At 44.1% G+C, this 26,148-nt stretch overlaps 1 protein-coding gene and 1 pseudogene across 1 annotated transcript in view; both read right to left on the minus strand.

Moving 5' to 3' along the window:
• Positions 1-16,873, minus strand: part of LOC148506819 (mixed lineage kinase domain-like protein) — a 152,216-nt gene extending 135,343 nt beyond the window's left edge. Inside the window, exon 1 of the mRNA XM_088446251.1 lies at positions 16,823-16,873. The gene's annotated coding sequence lies outside the window, so the exon portion shown is untranslated. The remainder of the gene's footprint in view (positions 1-16,822) is intronic.
• Positions 16,874-19,546: 2,673 nt separating this feature from the next.
• LOC148506820 (zinc finger protein 862-like) lies at positions 19,547-22,665 on the minus strand (annotated as a pseudogene).
• Between the last annotated feature and the right edge of the window lie 3,483 nt (positions 22,666-26,148).

Consider the following 26,148-nt stretch of genomic DNA (forward strand, 5'->3'; position numbering starts at 1 on the left):
ATCTGCCCTCTCTGGCTGGTTACTAATGCTGGGCGTACACTATACATTATCTGTCACATATCTGTCCTATCTGGCTGGTTACTAATGCTGGGCGTACACTATACATTATCTGTCACATATCTGTCCTATCTGGCTGGTTACTAATGCTGGGCGTACACTATACATTATCTGTCACATATCTGTCCTATCTGGCTGGTTACTAATGCTGGGCGCACACTATACATTATCTGTCACATATCTGTCCTATCTGGCTGGTTACTAATGCTGGGCGCACACTATACATTATCTGTCACATATCTGTCCTATCTGGCTGGTTACTAATGCTGGGCGTACACTATACATTATCTGTCACATATCTGTCACATATCTGTCCTATCTGGCTGGTTACTAATGCTGGGCGTACACTATACATTATCTGTCACATATCTGTCCTTTCTGTCTGGTCACTAATGCTGGGCGTACACTATACATTATCTGTCACATATCTGTCCTATCTGGCTGGTTACTAATGCTGGGCGTACACTATACATTATCTGTCACATATCTGTCCTATCTGGCTGGTTACTAATGCTGGGCGTACACTATACATTATCTGTCACATGTCTGTCCTATCTGGCTGGTCACTAATGCTGGGTGTACACTATACATTATCTGTCTCATATCTGTCCTATCTGGCTGGTCACTAATGCTGGGTGTACACTATACATTATCTGTCTCATATCTGTCCTATCTGGCTGGTTACTAATGCTGGGCGTACACTATACATTATCTGTCACATATCTGTCCTATCTGGCTGGTTACTAATGCTGGGCGTACACTATACATTATCTGTCACATATCTGTCCTATCTGGCTGGTTACTAATGCTGGGCGTACACTATACATTATCTGTCACATATCTGTCCTATCTGGCCGGTTACTAATGCTGGGCGTACACTATACATTATCTGTCACATATCTGTCCTATCTGGCCGGTTACTAATGCTGGGCGTACACTATACATTATCTGTCACATATCTGTCCTATCTGGCTGGTTACTAATGCTGGGTGTACACTATACATCATCTGTCACATATCTGTCCTATCTGGCTGGTCACTAATGCTGGGCGTACACTATACATTATCTGTCACATATCTGTCCTTTCTGGCTGGTTACTAATGCTGGGCGTACACTATACATTATCTTTCACATATCTGTCCTATCTGGCTGGTTACTAATGCTGGGTGTACACTATACATTATCTGTCACATATCTGTCCTTTCTGTCTGGTCACTAATGCTGGGCGTACACTATACATTATCTGTCACATATCTGTCCTATCTGGCTGGTTACTAATGCTGGGCGTACACTATACATTATCTGTCACATATCTGTCCTATCTGGCTGGTTACTAATGCTGGGCGTACACTATACATCATCTGTCACATATCTGTCCTATCTGGCTGGTTACTAATGCTGTGCGTACACTATACATTATCTGTCACATATCTGTCCTATCTGGCTGGTTACTAATGCTGGGCGTACACTATACATTATCTGTCACATATCTGTCCTATCTGTCTGTTACTAATGCTGGGCGTACACTATACATTATCTGTCACATATCTGTCCTATCTGGCTGGTTACTAATGCTGGGCGTACACTATACATTATCTGTCACATATCTGTCCTATCTGGCTGGTCATTAATGCTGGGCGTACACTATACATTATCTGTCACATATCTGTCCTATCTGGCTGGTCACTAATGCTGGGCGTACACTATACATCATCTGTCACATATCTGTCCTATCTGGCTGGTCACTAATGCTGGGCGTACACTATACATCATCTGTCACATATCTGTCCTATCTGGCTGGTTACTAATGCTGTGCGTACACTATACATTATCTGTCACATATCTGTCCTATCTGGCTGGTTACTAATGCTGGGCGTACACTATACATTATCTGTCACATATCTGTCCAATCTGGCTGGTTACTAATGCTGGGCGTACACTATACATTATCTGTCACATATCTGTCACATATCTGTCCTATCTGGCCAGTTACTAATGCTGGGCGTACACTATACATTATCTGTCACATATCTGTCACATACCTGTCCTATCTGGCTGGTTACTAATGCTGGGCGTACATTACACATTATCTGTCACATATCTGTCCTATCTGGCTGGTTACTAATGCTGGGCGTACACTATACAATTATCTGTCACATATCTGTCCTATCTGGCTGGTTACTAATGCTGGGCGTACACTGTACATTATCTGTCACATATCTGTCCTATCTGTCTGGTTACTAATGCTGGGCGTACACTGTACATTATCTGTCACATATCTGTCCTATCTGGCTGGTTACTAATGCTGGGCGTACACTATACATTATCTGTCACATGTCTGTCCTATCTGGCTGGTTACTAATGCTGGGCGTACACTATACATTATCTGTCACATATCTGTCCTATCTGGCTGGTTACTAATGCTGGGCGTACACTATACATTATCTGTCACATATCTGTCCTATCTGGCTGGTTACTAATGCTGGGCGTACACTATACATTATCTGTCACATATCTGTCCTATCTGGCTGGTTACTAATGCTGGGCGTACACTATACATTATCTGTCACATATCTGTCCTATCTGGCTGGTTACTAATGCTGGGCGTACACTATACATTATCTGTCACATATCTGTCCTATCTGGCTGGTTACTAATGCTGGGCGTACACTATACATTATCTGTCACACATCTGTCCTATCTGGCTGGTTACTAATGCTGGGCGTACATACACTATACATTATCTGTCACATATATGTCCAATCTGGCTGGTTACTAATGCTGGGCGTACACTATACATTATCTGTCACATATCTGTCCAATCTGGCTGGTTACTAATGCTGGGCGTACACTATACATTATGTCACATATCTGTCCTATCTGGCTGGTTACTAATGCTGGGCGTACATTATACATTATCTGTCACATATCTGTCCTATCTGGCCGGTTACTAATGCTGGGCGTACACTATACATTATCTGTCACATATCTGTCCTTTCTGTCTGGTCACTAATGCTGGGCGTACACTATACATTATCTGTCACATATCTCTCCTATCTGGCTGGTTACTAATGCTGGGCGTACACTATACATTATCTGTCACATATCTGTCCTATCTGGCTGGTTACTAATGCTGGGCGTACACTATACATTATCTGTCACATATCTGTCACATATCTGTCCTATCTGGCTGGTTACTAATGCTGGGTATACACTATACATTATCTGTCACATATCTATCCTATCTGGCCGGTTACTAATGCTGGGCATACACTATACATTATCTGTCACATCTGTCCTATCTGGCTGGTTACTAATGCTGGGCGTACACTATACATTATCTGTCACATATCTGTCCTATCTGGCTGGTTACTAATGCTGGGCATACACTATACATTATCTGTCACATCTGTCCTATCTGGCTGGTTACTAATGCTGGGCGTACACTATACATTATCTGTCACATATCTGTCACATATCTGTCCTATCTGGCTGGTTACTAATGCTGGGTATACACTATACATTTAAACTTCCCATCGTCTGAGGATTGACCTGCGTGTGAATCAGTGACAATAACATACTTAATTGAAATAAAGACACGGAGACTTGTATTTGGCAGAATTTGTTAGCTATTTATTTAAAAACATATAATGAATTAGTTACTATATTAATTAAATTAATTTAAATATGGTGGCAAAGAAAGAACGGCTAACAACCGCCCAAGCCTAACACTATAAACACTCCAACCACAACACAATACGCTCAAGCCTTCTATCTTGACTACCCACCCGGTAAGGTGATGATGCTGCCCCCGGCAGGGTGGTCCAGCAGACTTTATGAGTCAACGAAGGTGAGCAAAACAATGAGTAAACAAATATTCACAGTGCTAATAGGTAACCTGCCGTTCTTTCCCGCCTAAAATAGCCAACGAAACAATCACCAAACCCAAATCAAAAAGAGCCCATAAAATAAACTTTAGGGAGGGAGGGTGGGAAGACAGGAACAAAAGAGGCTGACTCCGCCTCCAACAATCTCTAATATCCCTGCTATAACCTACAACCCTAAAAACCCATTGGCCCTAATTATCACATGATTCCTCACACTGGTCTGCCCCCAGCCTAGGAAGTTTAACCCTCTCCACTCCTATACAGTCATTTCGTTTATCTAAACTTCCCATCGTCTGAGGATTGACCTGCGTGTGAATCAGTGACAATAACATACTTAATTGAAATAAAGACACGGAGACTTGTATTTGGCAGAATTTGTTAGCTATTTATTTAAAAACATATAATGAATTAGTTACTATATTAATTAAATTAATTTAAATATGGTGGCAAAGAAAGAACGGCTAACAACCGCCCAAGCCTAACACTATAAACACTCCAACCACAACACAATACGCTCAAGCCTTCTATCTTGACTACCCACCCGGTAAGGTGATGATGCTGCCCCCGGCAGGGTGGTCCAGCAGACTTTATGAGTCAACGAAGGTGAGCAAAACAATGAGTAAACAAATATTCACAGTGCTAATAGGTAACCTGCCGTTCTTTCCCGCCAAAAGCAAGGTTCTGCCAAAAGAAACCTTGCACCGCCACCATAGAACTAACGCACAGAAACCACAACCTCAAACAGATCCTCAAGAAAAATAAACATACCTTCCTCCGCTAAATGAACCCCGTCAGACCGAAAAAGGTAAGTATACCGAAATTTTATCCTAGGATGTCTGACCACTGCCCCACCATTTTCCAACACAAATTTTGAAACCGTAAAGTTCACTTTCTTCCGGGCTTCATCAATGGCTCTGCCGTCAACCACACCACTCCAACACAATCTAGGGACCATGAAAGACCAAACTATTGTGCAAGCTGGCCATGCCATTATAATCTGACCCAACTCCTCCACCACCGCATGCCTTAAATCCAGAGATGTCCTCTTGCCCAAATCATTCCCGCCTAGATGAATAACCACGACTCTCGGTAAGCCATACCGCTGAACCTGCTGCAAGAGTTTAGGCTTAAGGCTCTCCCACAACATACCTCTGACCCCTATCCATCTAACTCCACTAGCCCCCGGAAACAACGGCGCGTCCTGCGCCTGCATGAACCTAGCCGCCCAAAAAACAAATGAATGGCCAATTATCCATACAGTACAATCATCAAAAGCCATTCCTATAATGAGGGAAAAACAAAGAAAACATTAAAGTTATTGTAAAATTTTAGCATATTTAATCATGTATATCTAACGGGGAACATATTACTGAGGATCTGCCAAAAAGAAAATTTTGATTTGAATCTTTAAAGATCAACAAGCTTCTGTGCCAATTTGAAGCAACATGAAGACACAAGAGGATAAGTTAAAATAAAAAAGAAGGGGGGGAGGAGAGCGGGGGGGGGGGGGGTTTGGGAGAGATATCGGATAACACAAGTGAACTCGACCAGAGAGAAAACGTAAAACCTGCTGAGGGACATATAATTGTAATTATAAACCAAATAGCCGAATTAAATCCGTCAGATCAGGTAAAAAAATCGTCAAAACTCTCCAGACTCCCACTGAAATCAATGGCGAGTAGCTAGTCCCCGAGTAGGAAAGACAGGGGAAAACAAACAAGACCAGGACCAATGACATTTCGTAAAACATAACAAACCATATGTAACGTGCATGCACAACATTAACCTCAATGATTCGGTCGAATGTAACGCTTATAACTGGCTGATTTCCATCGGCCCAGAGCTTGAATCTGTGACTCTGGAAATCCCGCAGCAGCGGCGGAAGTGGCAGCACCAATTCGAAACGAATGCGTGCCGAACTCCCCTGGTGAGAGGCCCACGCTGCAAAGACATCGCCGCAGCATCCAACTAAACTGAAATTTTGTCAGCGGAAGCCCATCGCCATGCATCAGCCATGAGCCCTCCGCTGAGGGTCTGACAGATGCATAACGAGTGGCCAAGCCGACCGGACAAATTCGACAATCCGCCGAGGGGACCAATGTTATCCAGCGACCCCTGCCTAACTGATCGGTCTTAGAACGACGCAATCTGCACAGCAAGGACCTCTCACCCACCTTCACATCCGAACGCAGCATAGTTGAATCCCTCCACTTGGAGGGAGCAACCAATTCCGACACCCGGAAAGCACCATGAAAAGCCATGGAAAAAGCTAACTTAAACAAAAGCGTTTCGAAACCGGAGGCCGCCACGTCCGCAACCGCTCCTAGAATGGACGGTAACAGATAAATGTCTATAGGCCGTCTTTTATCGGGGTTAACCGGCTCAGCGCGCGCCCAACCTTTCAAGGCCTTTGTGATGACAAAACTCCTTGTAAGGTCAGGGATTCCCTTCAATTTGGAGAAAAACGAAATACCTGCCAGGTACCGTGAAACTACCGCTCTCGATTTGCCAGATACATACAGCTGCCAAATAAAAGCAAGCATCAATTGATGCTGACCCTTACCTCCAAGGCCTTGGCTACGGGAAAAAACTTCCCATTCTTCCCAAGACCGACGGTAAGCCTTGAGGGTACTTGGTGCAATGGACCGCTCCGCTAACCCCTCCAGTCCGGCTTGATAACCTGCCAAACATAAGAGGGGCACAGCACACCATCAGTCTCTGCATCAGGAGCCAATGTACGGAACCGACCCCATTGACATCTGGACAGCGCATCGGCAATCCCGTTGTCAACTCCGGGTACGTGTTGAGCTCGAAACAGCACATTATGGCGCAAACAGGCAAGCACCAGCTGCGCTAGCACACGCAAAACCAGCAACGACTTTGCCCGCTGCCCGTTTACCGCATGCACCACGCCCAGATTGTCACATCTGAACAGAATGCTGCGATTGCAGATGCGCTCGCCCCAGACCTCCAAGGCGACCATTATTGGGAACAGTTCTAAGAGCAGCATATCTCTTGTCAAACCTGCACGAATCCACTCCTCTGGCCAAGTTGCGACGCACCAGGATCCCCTCAGGTAGCAACCGAACCCCGAAGATCCTGCTGCATCGGTGAAAAGCTGCAAATCGACATTGCCCACCAGAGGGGATAACCATATCCTGATCCCATTAAAATCTGCCAAAAAGGAAACCCAAACTTCCAGGTCTCTCTTTATTTCTGACGATAAACGGATCAAATGGTGAGGTTTGGAAACCCCCGCTGTGGCCCTCTCTAGCTTTCTGCAAAATACCCTCCCCATCGGTATAACTCTACAGGCAAAGTTCATACAACCCAACAGTGATTGGGCCTGCCTGAGCGAAATTTTGCGCGCAACCAAACACTCTGAAATGGAATCTCGCAATTTGTCAATTTTATCGCGCGGCAGCCGACAGGATCCAGCCAAGGTATCAATCTCGATACCTAAAAATGACAAACACGAGAGGGGTCCCTCTGTCTTTTCGTCTGCCACAGGTACTCCAAAATGAAAAAACAGCGCTCTCATGGAACCAAGTAACTCGTTACAACGCTCTGACCCAGCGGGCCCCACGCAGAGGAAGTCATCGAGATAGTGCGCTATCCCATGACCCCCACAAGAAAACTCTACGCACCAATGAAGGAAAGTGCTAAATTTTTCAAAGTATGCGCAGGAAATCGAACACCCCATAGGCAAGCACTTGTCTATGAAGTATTCCCCCCCAATGCGAAAACCCATGAACCTAAACGATTCGGGGTGCAAAGGAAGCAAACGAAAAGCTGACTCCACATCCATCTTAGCCATGAGGGCCCCGCGTCCATATGCCCTAACGATACTGAGAGCATCATCAAAAGACTGATACCTCACTGAACAGAATTCAGGAGGTATAGCGTCATTAACGGAGGACCCCAATGGATAAGACAGATGCTGGATCAGCCGAAATTTTCCTGGAGTTTTCTTAGGCACCACCCCCACTGGGGAAAGAATCAGATTCCCCATTGGAGGATGCGCAAATGGACCCACCATACGTCCTAACTGAACCTCTTTCTCGACTTTTAACTGAAGAACGTCAGGAAAAAGTCGAGCTGATTGTAAATTTCTCGGGGAACCGACTCGAACTTCCCCTATAACTGGTAAACGAAAACCCAACTTGAACCCGAAAAACAAAAACTTAGCGTCCTGCCTATTAGGGTACCACCCTAGCCACCTGGACATAGCATCCAAACGGATAGGGGTTGGTGCCCTATTTAGCGCCTGCGCTACCTCCCGCTTTGGGAATAGCTCCTCCTCCCGACTTGGATCCCTGTTGGGCTGACAACCTGAAACAATTAGAGGCGGGGTGCGATCCGTTGCAACGCAAGCAAAGGTGTCGAAAACGGCACCGTTGGCCCTGGGAACAGGAGGCATTATTAAAGGCAAAACATTTACCTTTAAAAGGTGTCTGCGCAGAAAGCCGACCGGGGCCCGTCTGTCGACGCCCCGGGGAGGGATCAGAACTCGGGCGCCACGCCCCAGACCCCCCCTTATGAGTATCCCCGCCTACCCGAGAATCCTCCACTCCACCTTTTGGTGGTTGCGTGACGTCAAGCCACACTTCCACGTCCTTGCACCCAAAATCTAAGCGCTTGGATCCGTCCTGCTTGCGCCTAAATTCCTCATCATATGTTCTCCAGGCGCTGCCCCTGGATTTACGCTGCATCCCATGAATCAGGTGGATATACCTTATTACGTTCAGGTGCTCCCCTGGGCGATCTTTCAAGTAGCATGCTGCGAATACGCAAAACCCAGCAAGCCAGTTATCATAGGAACGAAAAGCTTCCAACCCCACCCCGCCTTTAAGCTTAGCTGCCTTGAAATCTTTTTTGGCTTGCTCAGTTAAAATGAACATGTCCACATAATCGCCCTTCCTGATTTTTTTCTTGCAACAATCGCGCAGACCCCGCAATACTGCTGTATTGTCGCAATGCACCACACCTGGTTGATGCTGACGCTTCTTGGACTTCCGCGCGCTACTACTCTGACGCTGCTGCTTAGCCCGCTTATCCCGCCTATCCGCCTCCTTGCGCGCATATTTTGCAGCCCTCTTCCGCGCCTTTTTCGCGCTGCTGACAGAAGAAGCCAGAGAAGAAGAGGTCGACGACAAGTCAGAGACAGAGGAAGAAGAGGAGGCAGAGTCAGCAACATCATCATCTTCTGAGATCTCACCTGACGATCCGGACTGCTCCCTCCCGGACACGACCGATGATGAAGCCTCCTCGACGCTGAAATCCTGTTCCATAGCTTCGCCCTCAGCAGTATCTGAAACAGACGATGAAGCCGCCCCCTGGGCCGAAACCCTGGGCACGGTCGACACAGCAGGAGAAGACACAGCCGCACCAGCCCCAGACGCCTCTGGTCTTGCCAACTGAGCCGCAGCGGAGCCCATAGCCTTGCAAGCCTGCATGAACTGATCTACCGCTGGCCCTAGAGTAGCAGAAATTGAACGCTGCCTCTGATCCACCCTTTCACTATCTGCTTGGCTAGGAGCCAATGCCGCAACCATGGGAGCAAAAGCAGATGTCATTGATGACATCATGGCCGCAAAAGCTGCAGGGTCAAAGGACTGACTTGCACCCCCACTAGGGACCTGAGTATCCACATAGCCAGAAGCTGCTGCCCCAGACATGGCCCTGTCTGCTGATTGCTGACTAGCCTGCCAATCATCCTCCATCAGCTCTCCCTGTCCTAAAATGGCTGCCTCCCTGACTGACAAAGCCCCTAATGTGCTGCCAGGGCTGTCCATCTCCCCCACCTCGACATTCCCCACTTCATTAACTGTGGGGGAGTCCCCCCTGCCCCTCCGGGCACTAACAGGGCTATTAGCAGCCCTCCTTGCGGTGCGCGTGTGCGCCTGTGACCTTTGAACCCGCGGGGGGCGAGCGCTCACCGCCCTAATCGCGGCAGCTCTGCCCTCCCGCGGGCTCACTAACTGCCTCTCGCGGCTGCTCAGAGCAGCCGCGCCTTCCCCCCGCCGGCGGCTGTGTCCAGCCGCCCTGACAGCACCTGCTTGACGGCCGCGGGTAAGCGCGGCCGCGCCCGGCCGCCCATGACGCCGCGGGGCTGCGCGACTCGCGCTAGCCCCTTCAGCTCCCTCTTGAGAGGCAGGAGCCTCCCCAGAACTCCCTGGGCCTTCTTCCTGTGCCCGGTAACGGGCGGGGATCCGCGATGAGCGGTGCGGGCGGGGCATGCTACCAATTTGGGGGGGGTCACAGTCCTTATAAGGGTTAGGAGGATTGTTAGAAAATGCAGAGCGCAAAGGTGGGGGAGGGCAGAGAGAGAGAGGGATAGATGAAGATGGTGAAGAACAAAGATAAGAAGAGGAAAGAAAAACAGAAGGATGGCTATGAAGAAAATATAACAGAGCTCAGGTAAGAGCACTTACCCACTCCAAGACAGGAACAAAAGAGGCTGACTCCGCCTCCAACAATCTCTAATATCCCTGCTATAACCTACAACCCTAAAAACCCATTGGCCCTAATTATCACATGATTCCTCACACTGGTCTGCCCCCAGCCTAGGAAGTTTAACCCTCTCCACTCCTATACAGTCATTTCGTTTATCATCTGTCACATATCTGTCCTATCTGGCCGGTTACTAATGCTGGGCGTACACTATACATTATCTGTCACATATCTGTCCTATCTGGCTGGTTACTAATGCTGGGTATACACTATACATTATCTGTCACATATATGTCCTATCTGGCTGATCACTAATGCTGGGCATACACTATATATTATCTGTCACATATCTGTCCTATCTGGCTGGTTACTAATGCTGGGCGTACACTATACATTATCTGTCACATATCTGTCCTATCTGGCTGGTTACTAATGCTGGGCGTACACTATACATTATCTGTCACATATCTGTCCTATCTGGCTGGTTACTAATGCTGGGTATACACTATACATTATCTGTCACATATATGTCCTATCTGGCTGATCACTAATGCTGGGCATACACTATATATTATCTGTCACATATCTGTCCTATCTGGCTGGTTACTAATGCTGGGCGTACACTATACATTATCTGTCACATATCTGTCCAATCTGGCTGGTTACTAATGCTGGGCGTACACTATACATTATCTGTCACATATCTGTCCTATCTGGCTGGTTACTAATGCTGGGCGTACACTATACATTATCTGTCACATATCTGTCCTATCTGGCTGGTTACTAATGCTGGGCATACACTATACATTATCTGTCACATATCTGTCCTATCTGGCTGGTTACTAATGCTGGGCATACACTATACATTAACTGTCACATATCTGTCCTTTCTGGCTGGTTACTAATGCTGGGCGTACACTATACATTATCTGTCACATATCTGTCCTATCTGGCTGGTTACTAATGCTGGGCGTACACTATACATTATCTGTCACATATCTGTCCTATCTGGCTGGTTACTAATGCTGGGCATACACTATACATTATCTGTCACATATCTGTCTTATCTGGCTGGTTACTAATGCTGGGCATACACTATACATTATCAGTCACATATCTTTCACATATCTGTCTGGTTACTAATGCTGGGCGTACACTATACATTATCTGTCACATATCTGTCACATACCTTTCCTATCTGGCTGGTTACTAATGCTGGGCATACATTATACATTATCTGTCACATATCTGTCCTATCTGTCTGTTACTAATGCTGGGCGTACACTATACATTATCTGTCACATATCTGTCCTATCTGGCTGGTTACTAATGCTGGGCGTACACTATACATTATCTGTCACATATCTGTCCTATCTGTCTGTTACTAATGCTGGGCATACACTATACATTATCTGTCACATATCTGTCCTATCTGTCTGTTACTAATGCTGGGCATACACTATACATTATCTGTCACATATCTGTCCCATCTGGCTGGTTACTAATGCTGGGCGTACACTATACATTATCTGTCACATATCTGTCCCATCTGGCTGGTTACTAATGCTGGGCGTACACTATACATTATCTGTCACATATCTGTCCCATCTGGCTGGTTACTAATGCTGGGCGTACACTATACATTATCTGTCACACATCTGTCCCATCTGGCTGGTTACTAATGCTGGGCGTACACTATACATTATCTGTCACATATCTGTCCCATCTGGCTGGTTACTAATGCTGGGCGTACACTATACATTATCTGTCACATATCTGTCCCATCTGGCCGGTTACTAATGCTGGGCGTACACTATACATTATCTGTCACATATCTGTCCTATCTGGCTGGTCACTAATGCTGGGCGTACATTATACATTATCTGTCACATATCTGTCCTATCTGGCTGGTTACTAATGCTGGGCGTACACTATACATTATCTGTCATATATCTGTCCTATCTGGCTGGTTACTAATGCTGGGCGTAAATTATACATTATCTGTCACATATATGTCCTATCTGGCTGGTTACTAATGCTGGGCGTACACTATACATTATCTGTCACATATCTGTCCTATCTGGCCGGTTACTAATGCTGGGCGTACGCTATACATTATCTGTCACATATCTGTCCTATCTGGCTGGTTACTAATGCTGGGCGTACGCTATACATTATCTGTCACACATCTGTCCTATCTGGCCGGTTACTAATGCTGGGCGTACACTATACATTATCTGTCACATATCTGTCCTATCTGGCTGGTTACTAATGCTGGGCGTACACTATACATTATCTGTCACATATCTGTCCTATCTGGCTGGTTACTAATGCTGGGCGTACACTATACATTATCTGTCACATATCTGTCCTATCTGGCTGGTTACTAATGCTGGGCGTACACTATATATTATCTGTCACATATCTGTCCTATCTGGCTGGTTACTAATGCTGGGCGTACACTATACATTATCTGTCACATATCTGTCCTTTCTGGCTGGTTACTAATGCTGGGCGTACACTATACATTATCTGTCACATATCTGTCCCATCTGGCTGGTTACTAATGCTGGGCGTACACTATACATTATCTGTCACATATCTGTCACATATCTGTCCTATCTGGCTGGTTGCTAATGCTGGGCGTACGCTATACATTATCTGTCACATATCTGTCCTATCTGGCTGGTTGCTAATGCTGGGCGTACGCTATACATTATCAGTCACATATCTGTCCTATCTGGCAGGTTGCTAATGCTGGGCGTACGCTATACATTATCTGTCACATATCTGTCCTATCTGGCCGGTTACTAATGCTGGGCGTACGCTATACATTATCTGTCACATATCTGTCCTATCTGGCCGGTTACTAATGCTGGGCGTACGCTATACATTATCTGTCACATATCTGTCCTATCTGGCCGGTTACTAACGCTGGGCGTACGCTATACATTATCTGTCACACATCTGTCCTATCTGGCCGGTTACTAATGCTGGGCGTACGCTATACATTATCTGTCACACATCTGTCCTCTCTGGCCGGTTACTAATGCTGGGCGTACACTATACATTATCTGTCACACATCTGTCCTATCTGGCCGGTTACTAATGCTGGGCGTACACTATACATTATCTGTCACATATCTGTCCTATCTGGCTGGTTACTAATGCTGGGCGTACGCTATACATTATCTGTCACATATCTGTCCTATCTGGCTGGTTACTAATGCTGGGCGTACACTATATATTATCTGTCACATATCTGTCCTATCTGGCTGGTTACTAATGCTGGGCGTACACTATACATTATCTGTCACATATCTGTCCCATCTGGCTGGTTACTAATGCTGGGCGTACACTATACATTATCTGTCACATATCTGTCACACATCTGTCCTATCTGGCCGGTTACTAATGCTGGGCGTACACTATACATTATCTGTCACATATCTCTCCTATCTGGCTGGTTACTAATGCTGGGCGTACACTATATATTATCTGTCACATATCTGTCCTATCTGGCTGGTTACTAATGCTGGGCGTACACTATACATTATCTGTCACATATCTGTCCCATCTGGCTGGTTACTAATGCTGGGCGTACACTATACATTATCTGTCACATATCTGTCCCATCTGGCTGGTTACTAATGCTGGGCGTACACTATACATTATCTGTCATATATCTGTCCTATCTGGCTGGTTACTAATGCTGGGCGTACACTATACATTATCTGTCACATATCTGTCCCATCTGGCTGGTCACTAATGCTGGGCGTACACTATACATTTTCTGTCACATATCTGTCCCATCTGGCTGGTTACTAATGCTGGGCGTACACTATACATTATCTGTCACATATCTGTCCCATCTGGCTGGTTACTAATGCTGGGCGTACACTATACATTATCTGTCACATATCTGTCCTATCTGTCTGTTAGTAATGCTGGGCGTACACTATACATTATCTGTCACATATCTGTCCCATCTGGCTGGTTACTAATGCTGGGCGTACACTATACATTATCTGTCACATATCTGTCCCATCTGGCTGGTTACTAATGCTGGGCGTACACTATACATTATCTGTCATATATCTGTCCTATCTGGCTGGTTACTAATGCTGGGCGTACACTATACATTATCTGTCACATATCTGTCCCATCTGGCTGGTCACTAATGCTGGGCGTACACTATACATTTTCTGTCACATATCTGTCCCATCTGGCTGGTTACTAATGCTGGGCGTACACTATACATTATCTGTCACATATCTGTCCCATCTGGCTGGTTACTAATGCTGGGCGTACACTATACATTATCTGTCACATATCTGTCCTATCTGTCTGTTAGTAATGCTGGGCGTACACTATACATTATCTGTCACATATCTGTCCCATCTGGCTGGTTACTAATGCTGGGCGTACACTATACATTATCTGTCACATATCTGTCCCATCTGGCTGGTTACTAATGCTGGGTGTACACTATACATTATCTGTCACATATCTGTCCCATCTGGCTGGTTACTAATGCTGGGCGTACACTATACATTATCTGTCACACATCTGTCCCATCTGGCTGGTTACTAATGCTGGGCGTACACTATACATTATCTGTCACATATCTGTCCCATCTGGCTGGTTACTAATGCTGGGCGTACACTATACATTATCTGTCACATATCTGTCCCATCTGGCCGGTTACTAATGCTGGGCGTACACTATACATTATCTGTCACATATCTGTCCTATCTGGCTGGTCACTAATGCTGGGCGTACACTATACATTATCTGTCATATATCTGTCCTATCTGGCTGGTTACTAATGCTGGGCGTAAATTATACATTATCTGTCACATATATGTCCTATCTGGCTGGTTACTAATGCTGGGTGTACACTATACATTATCTGTCACATATCTGTCCTATCTGGCCGGTTACTAATGCTGGGCGTACGCTATACATTATCTGTCACATATCTGTCCTATCTGGCTGGTTACTAATGCTGGGCGTACGCTATACATTATCTGTCACATATCCTATCTGGCTGGTTGCTAATGCTGGGCGTACATACACTATACATTATCTGTCTCATATCTGTCCTATCTGGCCGGTTACTAATGCTGGGCATACACTATACATTATCTGTCACACATCTGTCCTCTCTGGCCGGTTACTAATGCTGGGCGTACACTATACATTATCTGTCACATATCTGTCCTATCTGGCTGGTTACTAATGCTGGGCGTACACTATACATTATCTGTCACATATCTGTCCTATCTGGCTGGTTACTAATGCTGGGCGTACACTATACATTATCTGTCACATATCTGTCCTATCTGGCTGGTTACTAATGCTGGGCGTACACTATATATTATCTGTCACATATCTGTCCTATCTGGCTGGTTACTAATGCTGGGCGTACACTATACATTATCTGTCACATATCTGTCCTTTCTGGCTGGTTACTAATGCTGGGCGTACACTATACATTATCTGTCATATATCTGTCCTATCTGGCTGGTTACTAATGCTGGGCGTACACTATACATTATCTGTCACATATCTGTCCTATCTGGCTGGTTACTAATGCTGGGCGTACACTATACATTATCTGTCACATATCTGTCCTATCTGGCTGGTTACTAATGCTGGGCGTACACTATACATTATCTGTCACATATCTGTCCCATCTGGCTGGTTACTAATGCTGGGCGTACACTATACATTATCTGTCACATATCTGTCCCATCTGGCTGGTTACTAATGCTGGGCGTACACTATACATTTTCTGTCACATATCTGTCCCATCTGGCTGGTTACTAATGCTGGGCATACACTATACATTATCTGTCACATATCTGTCCCATCTGGCTGGTTACTAATGCTGGGCATACACTATACATTATCTGTCACATATCTGTCCCATCTGGCTGGTTACTAATGCTGGGCATACACTATACATTATCTGTCACATATCTGTCCTATCTGGCTGGTTACTAATGCTGGGCGTACACTATACATTATCTGTCACATATCTGTCCTATCTGGCTGGTTACTAATGCTGGGCGTACACTATACATTATCTGTCACATATCTGTCCTATCTGGCTGGTTACTAATGCTGGGCGTACACTATACATTATCGGTCATAGTGTTCACTCTAGGATTTTTTTAGGGCAGGGTGCAGACTACCGAGCAGGGCACATTTTTCAGTCGGGAGGGCACTCTTTAAATGACAAAGGTAACGTTTTGTACATAATGCTTAAACAGAAAGTGCTGACATACCAAATTATATACAAAGACACCAGGATGCTTATTCTTTCAATCCTTTTGTTTTTAATGCTCACTGATTTTAAAGCACACAATAATAAAAGTATATAATTTAGAGATTTAAATTACCAGTGTAGTTTTACTTACTGTACCACTAACAATTTTCTTCAAAATAAAGCAATAGCACCATCTCCATGTAGTTTGTGCTGCTCATCTAATGTCCTACAGTATGTTGCAGCATGGGATCTGTAGTGCAGAGGAAGTGACAGCTGTCTATCACAGAAGGGTCCAACTCTTTATCCAGGGTCCGCTGGATGTGTCCGTGTCACTGGCATTATTTCCCTTGTAGGGGCAACGCAAAGGCTGAAAAAAAGAATCGTACATAAACTCAATGCATATTACCAGAGTCCTTTTGTACTCGATCCACAGTTCCTCAAAGCACAGCTTATTCTTTTGAGAAGATCTTGATCTTTTTTGTTCAGAATTCTTTCACATAAAATGAAGGTGTGCTTTGAAGAACCAAGAAGCAAGTCCAAAAAGGACTCTGATAACATGATTTCAGGACATATTTAGGGCCATACATCCTCCATCTAGCAATTTCCCCCCACTTTTTGGGCTCTATTTATTAACATTATTTTTACTAAAATAAAGTGATAAAGGCTGTTTTGTGTTTTCACACCCTTTTCACATTATTTTAGTTTCACCTGTAGTTACTGTAGGGCAATTGGAGTAGAATTAGTAAAATTCTACTCCAACCCCCAGTATCACTTATTTTTAGTAAAGCAGATCGCATTTCCCATAATTGTAATGGGAAATGTGATCTGTGTGCAAGTTACTAAAAATAAATTGTAAAAAAATACTGGGGGAAGCCCTGTGATAATAACGCCACCTGGAGGGTAGTAGCGGTGGTCGGTCGGCGCATGCGCGGGCTCTTAGTTGCGGTATTTTTTCCGAAAATACCGCGACTAGAGTGCGGATGGGATCCGTAGGGACAGAGCTTTATCGCAAGCTCTGTCCCTGCAAGGGATTTATAGTAAATCCCTGTGATATTACCTGAATTCGCAATGCGAATTCACTCGGTAATATCACACTACAATCCGCATTCAGTATGTGGATTGTAGTAAATAGAGCCCAAAGTCTCAATACTCACCAGTGTAAACATGAAAATGGCAGTCTCCACAGGCTGGGCTCCTTGTAGCTTGGGTGGGTCAGGTCAGATGCACTGTGTTCGCTTTTAGCAGGAAATCTAGATTTTAGGCGTTTCTGGTGATATAGGGGCCTATTCATTAAACATTAAAATTCTCTGGAGATAATTAGCTTTAGAACTTGCATGGAGTTCTAGCTAATTATAGGTTGAATTCATCATTCCACCTCTCCATAAGTATCTATTCCGAAAAGCTGTAATTTGTGCGATGACAGCTTTTCGGGAAATAGATACTTTTCCTGCCTACACTACCTTATCGCATCTGGAAACAGTGCTGCGCATGCGCTGTTACATCTGTAAAACCAGCGCATGCGCAGCACTGCCTACAGATACGTTAAGTTTCGTACCCCCCCCGATCCCCTCCCCCCCTTCGCTCCCCCCCCCCAACTTACCTGTCCGCGCAGCAGCCTCCGGCTCCGTCCTGCTGCGCTGTCATGTGGTTTCCCAGCAGAGCACATGACAGATTAGAAAAAAAAAAAAACTTTTTTTTTTGTCTAAACTTTCTTGTGCTCTGCTGGGGAGCACATGTCCGACCAGCCTCCGGAGCCTGAGGACGGAGCAGAGCGCCGGAGGGACTCGTCGGGGGACCTGCACACGCTGATACAGGTTAGTGGATTCTGCTATTCGCCACCTCACAGTGGCGAATAGTAACTGCATCAAATTCCGAAAATTGATAATTTTCGGAATTTGATGAATACCACAATTTCCACATCCCCATACTAATGTACTAATGTACCCATACTAATGTACCCATGTACCCATACTAATGTACTAATATCCCCATACTAATGTACTAATATACCTGTACTAATGTACCCATACTAATGTACTAATGTACCCATACTAATGTACTAATGTACCCATACTAATGTACTAATGTACCCATACTAATGTACTAATGTACCCATACTAATGTACTAATATACCTGTACTAATGTACCCATACTAATGTACTAATGTACCCATATACTAATGTACCCATACTAATGTACTAATGTACCCATACTAATGTACTAATGTACTAATGTACCCATCCTAATATACTAATGTACTAATGTACTAATGTACCCATACTAATGTACTAATATACCTGTACTAATGTACCCATACTAATGTACTAATGTACCCATACTAATGTACTAATGTACCCATCCTAATATACTAATGTACTAATGTACTAATATCCCCATACTAATGTACTAATATACCTGTACTAATGTACCCATACTAATGTACTAATGTACCCATACTAATGTACTAATGTACCCATACTAATGTACTAATATCCCCATACTAATGTACTAATATACCTGTACTAATGTACCCATACTAATGTACTAATGTACCCATACTAATGTACCCATACTAATGTACTAATGTACCCATACTAATGTACTAATGTACTAATGTACTAATGTACCCATACTAATGTACCCATACTAATGTACCCATACTAATGTACCCATCCTAATATACTAATGTACCCATACTAATGTACTAATGTACCCATACTAATGTACCCATCCTAATATACTAATGTACCCATACTAATGTACTAATGTACCCATACTAATGTACTAATGTACCCATATCTGTGATATCTCCTGTGTTAAGTCTGTTCATGAATACCAAAATAACGTTATTTAAGGAAAATGTCCTTAAAAACGTTATTTTAGTGTTGATGAATAGGCCCCATAGTGTGGTGGGTGGCCAGCGTTGACTGGGTAGAAGAAAAGATTCTTCTTTTTTTTTTTCATCCAGTGCCTCACAGCCTCTCTGAAGTTTACCTTGCCATTCAGCTTTATGGCTAATAAACTGTTCACATTTTCCACCTTGAGACGATTTCTGTGTTCAGTTAAGATCAACTTCACTTGTGAAAAAGTCCTTTCTATTTCTGCAGTTGAGAGTGGAAGAACACAGCCAATTCCAACAAGATTCTGGATGTGAGGAAATGCTACTCCAACTGTGTCTTCAGATTTTTCCAAAGTATTGTACAGGTTGACCATGGATAATCTTTCATCATCAGAATTGTCGTCTTCATTTTCCAGGAAGACAGACTTAAAATCTTCCCATTCTGATAATAAAAGGTCTTCATCCAAGTGATAAAATTCTGCAAGCTGTGCCATCTCAACCACACCATAAAAACTAACACCTTCTCCAGTATTAAGATGTCTCATATCTAAGACACTTAACAAATTAAGTGTAGAAACATTCTGCATCCTCTCAGACATATTTTCAACCAAGAGATCTATGAAACATCTTGCATGCTCCTCAAAATTACAGTTAGGTGCCGATATAGGAGCCTCAGTTCCAATTTTTCTTGCATTATTTTCAAGGTTCCGACAAAACTGACCCCCAGGCTTCCGTTTTAAGGCCCTGATTCAGAGCCGGATGCTCTGACCAGAGCGCTCGCTCTGAATCAGGGCCCACCTCCATTAATATGGAGCATCCTCCTGGACGCTCGTATAGCTGTGGGTCACCACCCACAGCATATACGAGCATGCAAAATGATGGTCGCGATGGTCTTGACCATCGCGACCATCGGAACTGCGAGTAAAAGCCTGTGGTTGGGTTTCTCAACCGCAAGGCCAGGAGTGATTTTGGCTCTATCAGAGCCAAAATCACTCCCACTGACATCACTAGTGATGCCAGTGGGGCCGGCTTCAGATGGTAGGTGTTCCCTTGGGAACACCTCCGTCTGGCAGGCATGCCCCCGGCACGCCCACCAAAGGGGGCGTGCTGTCAGTCACCATCGACAGCACGCCCCCTTTGATGAGACACTCCGAGCGAAGGAAACTCCTTCGCTCGTCGGGTCTCGCGCACGACGGAGCTCCCCCCGTCGTGTGCATGTGCAGTAGGGAACATTGACCCACTTGCGAGCGTACTGCCGCTCGCGAGTGGGTCTGAATGACCCCCTAAATTTTTTAAAGCAGCAAGTGTAGTGGAAACATTGCTATGTATGGCATTGGTAGCTAGATCGACATCTCGTCTTTCAAAAATCAACACAAGTTTAGAAAGTAGGCTCAGGACGTCACACATGAAAATGAATAAGTTGAAAAAAATTTAAATGTTTTAAATGTTTCAGAAGTCCTTCTGCATTTGGACCATTCAAAACCGTTGCAGTCTTTGACTGTCCAGTTACAACTGCATTTTCTAAATCCACAATGATAGATTGATAATTAATTCGTATTGAATTAATTGCATTTTCGTGTGATAGCCATCTTGTGTGGCTCGCCTTTTTCATTTTGGTACCTTTGCTTTTACTAAATACTTTTTGTATTTCAGCCAAGCTACTGCTTCTAACAGAGCTGTATTTGTAATATTTGTAAATGCTGGTTAATACCTCGTCCATTTTGACAAATGGTTCCAAAGACTCAAAGGTATTCTTAGTTGCAAGAGCTAAACGGTGGTTATGACAATGGATTGAAATAACCTTATCATTTTTGGTCTTTATTTTGGCAGCTACACCATCACGTTTACCAACCATTGAACTGGCGCCATCACTTCCAAATCCAACTAATTTCTCATACCCGCCACATTCTTCTACAGTCTGTGAAAGAGCATTGAAAATAGTTTCAGATTTTCCATCTGGAATTTCAGTATCGCAAATAAAGGACACTGTAACTTCTCCGTCTTTAATAGATTTTGCAGCAGTAGCCAAGTGCTTTCTGTTGCTGACGTCTGTGGTTTCATCAATCATTATTGAATAGGATGGACTCTTCGGTAAAGACAGCATGACTTGCTGTTTTTGAACACTGGCCATTGAGTTAACAAATTCATTGACTGTTTGGTAGTTTGTGTATAATGCATTTTTAGCTTTTTTAAGGGGAGCTAAAACAGGAGATTTTAACTCTTCAATGCAAAAATCAATAAATGGTTAAAAAATAGTTGTATGTGGTATATTATGTTCAATAAGAAACTCCAGACACTTCATAGTATATTCAACAGCTTTAAATTCTTCAGACTCTGGTCTATTTTTTCGGTTCTGTGAGGCTTCTGCACTTAAAGGGTTCATTTCTGTTTGCGTTGCCACTTTATGCATTTCAGAAACAGAGTGCCCCTTGATTTTGTCAAGCCTTACTGTGCACATACCATTATTCATCCATGGAGATTTATTGTATTTGTTATCATTACTTAGGTGTTTGGAGCACAGTTGGCAGATTAAACTCTCTCTGTCACCATTTTTTTTTAGAAAGAAGCCATGGGAATGTTTGTTTCCATTTTTTTTGGTATCCAACTTTCTTTTTTTTTTCTTTTTTTGAGAAGTGCTGTCCACAAGGTCATTTATTGTGTCTGTGTCATCACTAAAAGAGCACCGTTCTTCTAATAGCTCAACCAAAGAGTCGTTCTCTAAATTCTGTTCACAGTTGGCCAATAAAACTGTGGATTGAGAAGGCACATCTGGATCTATATTATCCTCATTTTTTCATTGATTTCACATGAAATCAATATTGGATCATTCAGATTGATATTTGTGTTTACTGTGGTCAATGAATTTGATGTGGAAATGATTTCATCATCTGCGTTTGCAGAGGTGCTGGGTACAGGATCTGGCTCTGCTGCATTTGTTTTCTGCAATTAATATATATATTAATGATGATTACTTATTTTCTGATTTCAGCATGAAATCATTTACAGAGCTTTTAAAATATAGTAAGTTTAGTAGTGTCGAAAATCTGTGTTCTTACCTTTATTCCTGAAAACATATCACTTATTTTCAAACATTTCCGTCCTATTTCATTGGGTTTTTTTTATGTTCCTTAAGTTTTCTTTTAACAGTAGGCATGTTTTCTACTGTAAAGGAGATGGGGAAGAGAGTTTTAGGATACACCCTGACCGCTAACCCTGAGAACAACTGACCACTGACACAGTACACGCCTGGTACTCACCTTAGATGAGTTGAGGAGACTGCGTGGAGCCCAGCTGTGGAGAGAAGTAGTTGGAGCCAGGAGCCGCTGCTTTGGATCTTATGGTGTGAAGCCCGAGGAGCGCCAGGAGGTCAGATGTAATTCTCACATTCAGAAACTTGTATGCAGAGACGCCTGCGTACTTTTGCTCTCAACAGGATTATGTGAAAGGATTGTTTCACAATTAACAATTTTAAAAATGTTTCCTACAAAAAAAATAAAAAATAAAAGGATTAATTTTAAAATAAACAAATGAGAATTTATTTTGTCTGATTAAAAGAGGATTATGGCCAGGTGTTCCAATTATAACATACAGAAGTTTTGAACATAATCATTATTGGCCCACAATTCATAAATCATTCATGACTAAACAAGGTGCCAAAAAAAGAAGAGAAATTTATAAAACTAGTTTTGTCATAATTTTTCATGCTGTCTTGACTTAACAGTTGATCAAATCATTAATAGCATGATGTATCGATCATCAAATAATTTGGCGAGCATGGATGATGTAATGGTTAACATTACATATTAATTCACTGCACAGTTTTGGAATATTGGCCCTAATGTCTGGAGTTTATATAAACTGGCACTACGGTTTGGCCTCCAGCAAACCAGAAATTTAGGGCCTGATTTAGACCTACTCGCGAGCGCTGAACACTCGCAAACAGGTCGATGTTGGCCCAGTGCGCATGCGCGAGCCCCGGATAGCAACAGGCAAACCATCCATCCTGGTCTAGTACTGAAGGGGGCATGCTGTCGATGTTGAGTGACAACACGCCCCCTTTGGTGGGCGTGCCTGCCCAGACGGAGGCGTTCCCATGTGAACGCCTACCGTCTGGGGCCGGGCCCACTGACATCACAAGTGGTGGGAGTGCTTTCGGCTCTGTTTGAGCCAACAGCACTCTAGGGCTTGCGGCAACGAGACCCTACCACAAGAGTCTCATCGCAAGCCCGATGGTCGCGATGGTCTTGACCATTGTGACCATCTTCCTGGCCGCTCGCTATAGCTGTGGGTGGTCACCCACAGCTATACGAACGGCCAGGAAGCCGCTCTAAAAATCAAGATGGAAGGCCCTGATTCAGAGCGAGCGTTCTGTCATAGCGTCCGGCTCTGAATCAGGGCCCTAGTTTGCTCTTGACAAAAGTTAACCCTAGGGGGTAAATTTACTAAAGTGAGAGTATTTAGAAGTGAGTTTTAGAACTGATGTTGCCCATTGCAACCAAAAATAAAAATTTAATTATACAAAATTAAATATAAGAAGGCACAAGGCACATTTTAAAAATTAGGGGGGACAAGGCACATATTTAAAACAAGGAGGCACAAGGCACATAATTAAAACAAGGGGCACGATTCAATTCAGTAATGCTGGGCATACACTATACATTATCTGTCACATATCTGTCCTATCTGGCTGGTTACTAATGCTGGGCGTACACTATACATTATCTGTCATATATCTGTCCTATCTGGCTGGTTACTAATGCTGGGCGTACACTATACATTATCTGTCATATATCTGGCCGGTTACTAATGCTGGGCGTACACTATACATTATCTGTCACATATCTGTCCTATCTGGCCGGTTACTAATGCTGGGCGTACACTATACATTATCTGTCACATATCTGTCCTATCTGGCTGGTTACTAATGCTGGGCGTACACTATACATTATCTGTCACACATCTGTCCTATCTGGCTGGTTACTAATGCTGGGTGTACACTATACATTATCTGTCACACATCTGTCCTATCTGGCTGGTTACTAATGCTGGGCGTACACTATACATTATCTGTCACATATCTGTCCTATCTGGGTGGTTACTAATGCTGGGTATACACTATACATTATCTGTCACATATCTGTACTATCCGGCTGGTTACTAATGCTGGGCGTACACTATACATTATCTGTCACATATCTGTCCTATCTGGCCGGTTACTAATGCTGGGCGTACACTATACATTATCTGTCACATATCTGTCCTATCTGGCTGGTTACTAATGCTGGGCGTACACTATACATTATCTGTCACATATCTGTCCTATCCGGCTGGTTACTAATGCTGGGTGTACACTATACATTATCTGTCACATCTCTGTCCTATCTGGCTGGTTACTAATGCTGGGTGTACACTATACATTATCTGTCACATATCTGTCCTATCTGGCTGGTTACTAATGCTGGGCGTACACTATACATTATCTGTCACATATCTGTCCTATCTGGCCGGTTACTAATGCTGGGCGTACACTATACATTATCTGTCACATATCTGTCCCATCTGGCTGGTTACTAATGCTGGGCGTACGCTATACATTATCTGTCACATATCTGTCCTATCTGGCTGGTTACTAATGCTGGGCGTACACTATACATTATCTGTCACACATCTGTCATATCTGGCTGGTTACTAATGCTGGGCGTACACTATACATTATCTGTCACATATCTGTCCTATCTGGCCGGTTACTAATGCTGGGCGTACACTATACATTATCTGTCACATATCTGTACTATCCGGCTGGTTACTAATGCTGGGCGTACACTATACATTATCTGTCACATATCTGTCCTATCTGGCCGGTTACGAATGCTGGGCGTACACTATACATTATCTGTCACATATCTGTCCTATCTGGCTGGTTACTAATGCTGGGCGTACACTATACATTATCTGTCACATATCTGTCCTATCTGGCTGGTCACACAGTTATATATATATATATATATATATATGTTTACATCGGAACAATTGTACCTGATGGTCTAAATTGCTACCTTGGTCTCCAACTGTGGCTAATTAAATAAAGTGCATTTAAAACCTATGTGGTTATTAGGCCTGGGGTCAGATTATCTTCACCTCTCTGCCATGATTGAGTGACCTACGGTACCCCAACCATTGGACACGGAAAGTGGGTATTACAAGCATACTCGCCCATAGTGGTTCTTACACACCATACATCACAATGTGCTGGGCGCTGCCCGATACCCGTGTGCTGGCCCACATACGTAGATTCCAGCAATGCTAGCAGTTGGGAGAGCCCGGTGCTCTCTCCATGTGTGTAAGGGATCACATACCCGTGTGCTGGGCCACATACGTAGATTCCAGCAATGGTCGCAGTTGGGAGAGCCCGGTGCTCTCTCCATGTGTGTAAGGGATCACAGACCCGTGTGCTGGGCCACATACATAGATTCCAGCAATGGTCACAGTTGGGAGAGCTTGGTGCTCTCTCCATGTGTGTAAGGGATCACATACCCGTGTGCTGGGCCACATACATAGATTCCAGCAATGGTCGCAGCTGGGAGAGCCCGGTACTCTCTCCATGTGTGTAAGGGATCACATACCCGTGTGCTGGGCC

This window comes from Taudactylus pleione, unplaced genomic scaffold (assembly GCF_031769625.1).
Source record: "Taudactylus pleione unplaced genomic scaffold, aTauple2 ptg000394l, whole genome shotgun sequence".
Taxonomy (NCBI): Eukaryota; Metazoa; Chordata; class Amphibia; order Anura; family Myobatrachidae; genus Taudactylus; species Taudactylus pleione.